At 36.6% G+C, this 10466-nt stretch overlaps 1 pseudogene; it reads right to left on the bottom strand.

Annotated features, from left to right (window-relative positions):
- Positions 1-113: 113 nt before the first annotated feature.
- On the bottom strand, positions 114-5374 carry LOC131331369 (PH, RCC1 and FYVE domains-containing protein 1-like; annotated as a pseudogene).
- Positions 5375-10466: the final 5092 nt, after the last annotated feature.

Here is a 10466-nt window from a genome sequence, read left to right on the forward strand (position 1 = left end):
TTTTGTTAATTGATTTAATAAATGTGTGGTCCGGATTATTCACTCTCAAATCTAAGGGTTTAAAATGATGATACGTACGGTACACCCCCTAATAAGGGGTGTGTACCAAAGGACTACCCCCGAAAATTGTTTCGCTCATCAACATCTTGAGTGGGAGGAAACTTCCCTGCAATTTCCTTCAACTGAAAATATGACAAATACAGAATTAATGAAGACTTGTTAGAATAGGTTTACCTATAACTGAAAAAAAGGAAACAGCGTCATCTTTCAACATTACTGTTCTGTCATCAGAAGCCAGTAATGCCACATGGGTTTTAATATGTGCAAAGTGTAACCTAACTTAACATTTTTACCAGGCAAGACTGCAAGAGTATTTGAAGCCTAAATAGCAGAAGAAGTCACATGAGAAAACGAGATTAGTGCCATGCTTTCATAAGCCAAGTTTTCAATTGATATTGTTCATCTAAATACACGTTATCAGGTACCGTTGAAAGTAAGGGTGTCAAATGGACGGGTTTGGGTCAAAATGGGTACGTTGCAAGTGGGTTGGGTCTGTAATGGGTCATTAACTCATTTAGACCCATTAATTATGAGTCTAATTACCCATACACAACCCAACCCATTTATTTAAAAGCAAATCCGACCCGCCCATTAACTCAGTTACATACTATATACTAAAATGACTAAAATACATATGTACACTAAAATGACCATATTACCCTTGTAAATTTAAAGGACTAAAATTACCGTACTATCCCTCTACTACAAAAATGACCAAATTACCCATGTACACTTAATTACCATATTGGTCACTCTTAATTACCGAATCGCAACGTATCCAAGTAGCTTATTTTTTTGTCTTTATTCAAATATTTTTCGCATTTGTTAGGCTTTTGTCAAATTCTTGAGGATTACTGCTTTGTCATGACGAGAAGAATCTAAAAAGTAAAAAATTACGATCGAAATTCATATTTTTTTGAATAAAGATGAAAAAATTGGCTTATTTTTGTCTTCATTCAAAAAATTTAGGTTTCGACCATAATTTTTTACTTTTTAGATTCCTCCTGTCATGTCGAAGCAATAATCCACAAAAAATTAACAAAAACAAACAAATGCAAAAAAAATTGAATAAGGACAAAAAAATAAGCCACGAACAAGTCAGCTTTCCATTCAAAGTCGAATTTTCCATTCGATCATAATCAAAACTAGCCCGTTGCGAGATGTATATATCTTTTTTTTGTCTTTATTTAATTTTTTTTCATATTTGATAGTTTTGCGTCAAACTTTTGTGAATTAGTGATTCGTCTCGTCGAGAAAAATCGGAAAAGTAAAAAATTATAATCGAAACTCATAATTTTTTTCAAAAAGACAAGAATAAGTAAATTTTTTGTCTTATTGACTTATTTTTGTCTTTATTCAAAAAATTATAAGTTTTGATCAAATTTTTTTACTTTTTCGATTCCTCTCGTCGAAACGAATCAATAAGTCACAAAAGTTTGACGCAAAACAAAAAAATGCAAAAAAATTTAAATAAGGAAAAAAAAATAAGTCACTTAGCTTTTGAATCCAAACCCTAAGCAAGACTACCATGAGAGAAACTTATTCACGACGGAGCGCAATTTCACCAATCCATTCGCGCAATCGACGGATGAGATGTGTTTTCAATTTTGACTGGTCAAAATAATTATTATCGGTTACAATTGATTTTTAATCCGGACCGTTCAAAATATTTTTGAATGCGTGTAATTTAGCACATAAGAATTGAATAAAAGAGAGAATTCAATAAAAGAGAGAGAGAGAGAGAGAGAGAGAGAGAGAGAGAGAGAGAGAAGGAGAGAAGGAGAGCAGTCATAGGGGAGGTTGATTTACCTGTAGAAATGGGTCCTTACACGTTCGAGAAGAAATTGATCCCAACCCCAGCGCCCATCAATGATCCCAACCCCTTTTCCTTTTGAAATCTGGTAAAGTGACGGAAATTTTGGCGGGTTACTTTCATGACCCATTGGGTCATTTAAGTTGACCCAATTAAGACCCAACTAATAATGGGTTAGCTGGGTTTAAACTCATTCTTATCTAACTAATAAATGGGTTGAGTTGGGTTTACTTTTTAGTTGATGAGTCTGGGTTCAATTTGCAACCCCTAGTTGAAAGCATCATAGTCATACACAAGGGAAAGCCTATTCTTAGTCTCCGTAGGTGAGTACTGTGACTGGTGGGACATGAAACTTTTGCATATATGTACATAGAATTGAGTCCAATCGTGTATGGCTCAAATGAGGGAAATAATTGTGGCTTTGGAATTAATTCGGTAAAAAGTGGGCATCATTCCATTTTTGCCAAAGAGGCGATCAATTTGGCCAAAGAGTGATAGAAAGAGCACCTGAGATGTGATTGACTTCATAACATCGTTCGCAACTATAAACTTTGAAGATTCTTGATCAGCCAAGAAAGTAGCTTCTTGTGCATTCTTTTGTAGTTTCTGAATCTCTGCATCTGGGACTTCTGATTTTCTGTTTCAGTGGAAGGATGCAACCACGGTTGTTACATGTTAATATGACAAAAGGGAGAAAGAAAAAAAAAATCGTACTTGGCTTTGTACTTTTGTTACTTCTTGGCTCAAAAGGTCGTTAGTCTTCTTCAGACTATCAATCACACCCTAGAAAACAAAGGAGTCACAGAGCGTGGAGGACTTGGTCTCCGCGAGTATGGAAAAGAAGGCCTTGAATTGCCTCCCAACCTAGGTGGAGGCCGCGGTTGTGGCAGAGGCTTGAAGGCATATTGAAGAGAACTCAGTGACCTTGGAAATGCATTGTCCGTCAATTGCAAAAGAACTTGCGAATCGCAGACTATAGAATAGGAATCGATCTTTCTTCCGGCCTTTGCTGATTTCACCTCAAGGTACTTAACAGGTTTTGTGGTAGGAGATGGCAAAATCCTTGAAGTTCTCACCTCTCCTCTCTCCAATCTCTCTCTACTGTCCATTGAGCGATGAGGAGTCGTAGCTCTCCTATTATAACAACAGGGATTAACTGCCTCAGGAGATTTAAGTTTAGCACAGCAAGAGTCACAGACGTGATGAAGTTTACCAGGAGATGGAGCCAATGCTGCTTTCAAAACCTTTTTGGAGCTACAAGCGTGGCAATGCACTAATCCACAATTATAACGGCTTTGTTCGGTTCTTTGTTTTGTTTTGTTTTAATTTTGTTTTCCAATCATTACCTTATTTCTTTCTCCAATCATTACCATATTTCTCTAATTATTACTTTTTCATCTCTCTCTATCTCTCTCTAATCATTACCCCTCTCTTCAATCATTATCTTATTTTTCTCTCCACCTATTACCAAAACTAAACTAAACTCAACTCACAACCGGAGGATACAAATTGGTCTGCTCTGGACACCCATTTATGAATACATATAGTGGCGGCGTAACTTGAGCCGCAACATGCGTTTTTCACGTGCCTGTAATCTATCTTGTACTAAGCAGGGTAAGCAGCACTAATCTATATGATCCACAAGATATTTCAACAAATTGGCCTACTAATCTATCTTGTACTAAGCAGGGAAAGTAGCACTTCCCATAGTGAAGACATGCCCAGATGTAGTAAGGCCAACCGTAATACTGGACACCCATTTATGAATACATATAGTGGCGGATACAGATTGGTCTGCTTTGGACACCCATTTATGAATACATATAGTGGCGGCGTAACTTAAGCCGCAAGATGCGTTTTTCACGTGCCTATCTTTTAGTGCTTCAACTAAAGTAGGATTTTTTTTCGATCTGCTGTGTCCCCATGTCCCAATCTTCCATTTGCACCTCTCCCCCAAGTAAATGCTTCCCTTCTTGATGCCAAAACGGCAGCATGATATGATCCACAAGATATTTCAACAAATTCGCCTACTAATCTATCTTGTACTAAGCAGGGTAAACTTCCCATCGGACTGTGGATTTCCCAGTTGACCGTAAGCAGCACTTCCCATAGTGAAGACATGCCCAGATGTAGCAAGGCCACCCGTAATACTGTGCCCCATTTCCAAAGCTAGCTGATGGAAATTGTCGCGCGATAAGGGCAGAGACACATGTTGGAAGGAGATACATGTCCTTGTTTCCATGACCCAATGGGTTTTTATTCTCCAATCGCCCCAAGTAAACAACTTTCTGGATGAGACGTACATTGACGCCTCCTTGGCCCATGACCTCTACAATGGCTGCAGTGTGCCGAACTCCACAGGCAACCTTAATAGTCTTTAGTCCTCTCAATATAATTGAACCTCCTTTGGATAAGGCACAGTTTCTCGATCAGCATGACCCAAGACACCAAATGTTCCATCCCCAAAAGTAAAGAGCTTTCCATTAGAAGTTACCAATGCGAAATGCCAGGTGCCGCGTGCATGCAACTGATAAAACCTGATCAAGTCCTTCTAGAGGACCAGAAACCCTTTTGGGTATCCAGTGGCTGACATCTGTCCCACGGCATAGAATGTTGGCTGAGATTAGTGGACCAAGCAAGAAAACAATTGCCGTAACTTGGTCGGGGAGAACACACACGAAACTGGAAAACAGGGGAATGAGGAAGCACTCACAGATTTTTTCTCATTCCAATAGTTCTAGAGATTTGAGACTTGTTACATTGACTTATATATAGAGAGAACACAACATTGGGCCTAACTAATTTGCACACAAATATAAGCAATGTGGCTCCTTTTTTTGGTCTTTATATATTTTCGCATTTGTTAGTTTTTTATCAATTTTTTGAGAATTATTATTTTCTCATGGCGAAAGGAATCTAAAAGGTAAAAAATTACCATCCAAACCTCTCTTCTTCTTTTTTAAAGTGGCTTATTTTCGTCTTTATTTATAAAGTTATGGGGTTCGATGCTAATTTTTTAATTTTTAAATTCCTCTCATCTTGATAAAGCAATAATCTAAAAAAAATTGACAAAAAATAAACAAATCAAAATTTATAATCAAAATAGATTATTTAGCAATAAAGCAATAAAAAAATTTATCTCCGCAATTCATTGACTAATTCAATATTTTCATTTGGATTTTTTAAATTAAATCCAGTTATAGACACTGGTGGAAGAATATTGGAAAGGGAAACTTCATCTTTCTCCTTACTCCTGGGTCTAAGCTCCATGACTTGACCACTTATTTGGTTAACCTGTTCTTCAATACGAACTAATTGGTCACCAACAGTATTAAGAATTAAGTTGGTATAATTATTCTGTTTATGAATCCTACCATTAACATATGTGTTTGTAGGTTTTACAAACGCTACAGTTTCCAAAGAAGGTTCAGAGTCAGAACTTCCTTCCATAGACAGAGGGATAGTTGGAGGATGCATAGAAGAGATCAATGTTCCCGTCATGGATCTCCAATTTCTTTTATAATCTTGGATGACATTTATAGATCTATCCAATTCTATATAGTATTTCCCATAAAACCATTAGGTGAAAGGGATAATATTTTGTGTATAACCAATCCAGTCATAAAATTCCTCCTTGAATTTCTGTAACTGGTTTTTGTTATACTTAGAGAAATACCATTCTGTAAAATCTTTGTATTTAATTTGTTGAAATTCTTTATTAATCTCTTTCCTAAGCTCAGGATCTATTATTATGGTCATTAATAGTAAAGTTCATTTCACTAGCAGTAGGTGATTCTACTAGGTTATTGTAAACTCCATGAGGAATTTGATTTTGAGATATTCTTATTCCTGCCAAATTAATATCTTCAACAGGATGTTGTGACTCGGGAATTTCCGAGACAGAGTGTCTACTTGTAGTAGGAACACTAACCCTATATGGTTGTCTAGTCGCAGAAAAACTAGAACTTCTGCTTCTAAGAAGTCTTTCAAGTTGGGAATTCCTGAAATTCAAAGATACAGTGCCATCACTGTCTTGAACTATTTGTTCAATTTGATTAACTATGGGTCTAGGTGGGACCGTATTATTTATTACCCAATTTTCTGGGAACGTAATTTCTTCCCAGTTTATCAACCTATTGGTTGCTATATTGGATGTTAACATATTTGTTTCAACCAAAACAGTTTGATCCAAAGGTCTTAATTGACGAACCCTAGAATTAACAGTATTCAAAACTTTATAGCAAATTCTATAAACAACAGCTATAACTTCAGATCCAGGCAGAAAATCATATCCTCTGGTCTGGATTCTACAATTCAAAACTTCCCCTAGATTTCTATCCGTCAGTGATAGAGTTAGGTTCGGATAAGCATTAAAGTAAACAGGACCATGACACAAACTGGTCTCAACAGCCCTCTATTGAGGCTCTCTAATTATTACACCTTCCATCTCTAAGTGTTACCTGAAGGCAAGTATCCATTCCAAGCAAAGTTAATGGTTTTAGTGCAATTTGTACTAAATCAATATGAACATATTTATAATTACGCATGTGCGCAACTAGATCACTACGATCCATGAGATTTATTATCTTATCATTAAGCTCTAAGCTTTATGTTCTTTCCATGGTTTTTATTGCCATGCTACTTCTAAATTCAAACAGGCCATGCCCATATATAGTAGAAGGGCGTACTGGAGGTATTGTCCAGTGATTCAATTGTTCTTGCACATCAGTATATTCAATTAATTCTGTATTTTTTATTCGATCATTATCAGATCTAAATATTCTTCTCATTTTGAGAAATTGTGTTAGTGCTCATAAATATTATTCTCTCACGAATTTGTCTTTTATTTTTTTAAATGGAAGATAGCATTCTAGATAGCACGTCTGTCAACGATTTACCGGAGCAAGGCCAAATTACCCTTCCCGGGTCCTCATGGGAGGACAAATCCGAACGCGACTTGGGTGACGTCCCACTACCTAAAATGCTTGCTTTCATTTAAATTTTTGGTTAAATTGATAATTTATTTGTAAGGCATCTTCATGCTAGAATAATATATACTTGCACTAACAGATTATTTTAAGCCATTTCTGGCTCAGATACCAAAGATATACTGGAAAAACAGCAGTACAAAGGATCAAAAGAAAACTAACCTTTTTATTATTAAGGCCGAAGTCAATGTATAAGAGAGGAGAGGAGAAAATCAGAGTGCTTGGATTTTAGAGAGAGAGGGCAATCCAAAACCTGATTTTCTGATTACAAGAGTGACCTTTATATAGAGGTCCAAACAGTAAATGAAATACAAATTAAAGACAAATTTACAAGAGATGAAGATGTCTCCGGGTACACACTGGGTCCCATCGACACAAATATCCCCACCGAAAGCTGCAAATTGACAGCCAAGCCTCCATAATTGAGCATACTTTCAAATTACTCTATTATTGAGTAACTTTAAATTTACTTTTGCCAATCACCAGAGATTTGGTTGGTCATATGGCTGAATTATTGGTTTTTCTCTTTGCCTTTTCGTGAAAACAGCTGCTCTGCCATCATTTCAGTCATGCTGTCCCAAAAGTCTCCCAGAGTTGGACTAGTCCCTTCATCTTCATAGGGGTCCTGAGATTCCCCTGCTAGGCAAGTAAACGGATTACTATCATCTTCATTACTTTTGGCTGATGTCATGGATTCATCATCCGCCACTGGAGTAACAGTCTGAAGAAATTGCTCCTTCATGAAATCCATGGTCTTAATTACCACTTCATCGTCTGTTAAATTTGGATGAGGAATAAGAAATTACCAAGTTGATTCTTTGGACTCCTCATCGAAACCGCTCGCTTTCTGGCTTCATCATGAAAATTACTAGGTGTGGTTATCAAGTTTTTTGAATTTATTACTCCTTTCGTCTCAATTTAATAGTCTCTCGTTCTATTCTAACCGGATAAAAAATTAGTTATATTTTAAATCGGTAATAAATTTTATATTCAATATGGATCTTGTTTGAAAGATTTCAATTAAAACTATAATGCACTGTTTTCAAAATCACATAAAATATTATAAATTACAAGATTTAATCAATTGAAAAGTGGCACGAACTCCCAAAGAAGACAATGAAATTAGGACGGATGGAGTAATTTAATATTCAAAATTTCTTGTTTTTTAAAACTTTTCTAGAACATCATTTATGTCAAAAATGATATCGATCACCCAAACCCGTTTGACATGTCTTTGGAACACACTTATCTTAGGAAAATAAAATATTTGGACGCCATACATCATGTGATTGTATGTTGTACAAGCGTTTAATTATTTAGTTTTGTGCAGTGTTACTATTGTGGTATCCAATTTATCAATCATGTTGTAACATACCCATCATAACTATCTTTAAGAATTAAGATGGTGGGGCTTTCCTTAAACTGAATTTGATTATTCTTCATCAAAATGTAAACTTCGTGCATGTAATTTAGAAATTCAAATAATAAATATGTACACTTCAATAAAAAATAAAACAAAGTTTAACCAAAAGAAGTATTCAACCAATAAATACGTCTTAGGTAGTAGCACGCGCATAACTACATTAAATTGTGCAAGCAAAACGCCTTAAAAAAAAGGCACCTATGTAGAGTGATTTAATATGTCCTTATTCACACTAAACCAAATCGGAAAAAGAATTTCGATATGACTTCTCTTGTTTTCGCTTTGTCAAAAGTCATTTTACCTCAAAAGTTAGCATCACTGTCATTTGATATCACTCTTTAGAATTTTAAAATAATAAGTGGATAGAAATGAAGAGATGAAGAGAAAATTATCAAAAATCATGCCGGGAGAGAGGCTATGTTCTAGCAACCCCAAGTAAAAACAATGTTAGATGGGGTTACAAGGAATACCCCTCTCTGTCAGTAGAGTTTTTCAGTATGTTTTCTTTCAAATTATTACTACTCCTATGTCTTTGTTTCTACATATCTATCCATTTACGGATCCCGCGTCCCTGCAGTGAGGAAAACTGGCTGCAATTTGCAGCCCCCAAAACGACGTCGTTTTATCAAAGGTTTACTGTGATTGCTTTGGTCCCCCTTTGATTATTGTTGCAACTGATGACTGATCATGTCTTCTTGTAAGTTGAGGGGTGAGTTGGAGGAAGGATCTTGGAGAAGAAAACGAAAAGGAGAAGACAGGGGTCAGAGAGAGAGAGTGTGTGTGTGTGTGTGTTTGGTTAGAGCTACTGGGGCCGGGGATTCACATGACAACCAAATACGCCCCCGTTTTGGGGGCTGCAATTTGCAGCGAGTTTTCCTCACTACAGGGACGCCGGATCCTCCATTTACCATCCCAAAACACTTCTTTAAAAGAGGCCGTTCTTATTTTTCTTCAAAGGAGGGACATGAAGGTTAATGGGGAATAATAAAAGTAAAAGTATCATTACGGCCGTGTGTCACGTGTACCATTTGCTCTGACTGTTGTGTCTTTTTGAATCTTTTGGGATCAAAAGGGTTCAAGAAGATAAAATCAATTCTGAAATAGGAGTCCAAGGTGAATAATAATAACAATGGTAGGAAACTTCGTCCCACCGTCTTTTGAAAGTGTGAATACTCAGAGACGTTTCATTTCTTATCTCTCCTCACCAAATCTCTCCATCAATAAAAAGGGGTGTAGGACTTGCAGGATGAACAATTACCACTTGGATTCTCTCTTCTCCTCATCGAAGCCCCCTCGCTTTCTTGTTCATCATCATCATCTCTCTCTCTCTCTCTCTCTCTCTCTCTCTCTCTCTCTCTCTCCATCCATACCATTTGATTCTCTCTTCTCCTTCTCTCTCTCTCCATCCATACCATTTGATTCTCTCTTCTCCTCATAGAAGCCGCCTGCTTTATTGTTCTATCATCTCTCTCTCCATCCATTCGTTGATCTTAGATCTCAGAGGTTTAGGGTGGATCCTTCTAAATTCAATTGCTTTTTCTGTCCTGTTCCTTTTCTTTTTGTAAAACCCTGATTCCAAGAATTCGCAACCAAATTAGGATCTGGGTTCTCTTGTTCCGCTTCATTTTTCACTTGGGTTTGCAACCAATTTCAGTTCCATCTTCTTGTTTCTGCTTCTGGTTGGGGCGAAATATTGTCTCAGTCCCCTTTGTTTTTTCTATTGGTTGCATTTTGTAATTGTGCCTATGGAATTGGAATCGGACGAGCCTATTGAAGAATCCTTCTTCGAGGAGTTGAACTGCCCGTATTCCGAGAAACTTTTTAGTATACTTGGGATATCAACACCCATGGTATTCCCTCCGGTTCGTTTTTATTTTTTCGGCCATTTTTCGATCATACTTGGATGATCGATTCCGTTCATTTTGTAGAGTTCAACGAGAACTATAATCATATCAAAAATCATATTCATTGGACTTTAATAGATACATGATCGGCATCTGTGAAAATTGCAAAAAAAACAAAATTGGGTTTCAATTCAGTGTGATTTTAGATCCAGTTTTGGTTTTTTTCAATTTTCATGTGTACCGATCATGTTTCTACAAAAATCCAATGAACATGAATTTTGGTATGATTATAGTTTTCGTTGAACTCTACAAAATGAACGAAATCGATCATCCAAGTG

This window comes from Rhododendron vialii, chromosome 1a, assembly GCF_030253575.1.
Source record: "Rhododendron vialii isolate Sample 1 chromosome 1a, ASM3025357v1".
NCBI lineage: Eukaryota > Viridiplantae > Streptophyta > Magnoliopsida > Ericales > Ericaceae > Rhododendron > Rhododendron vialii.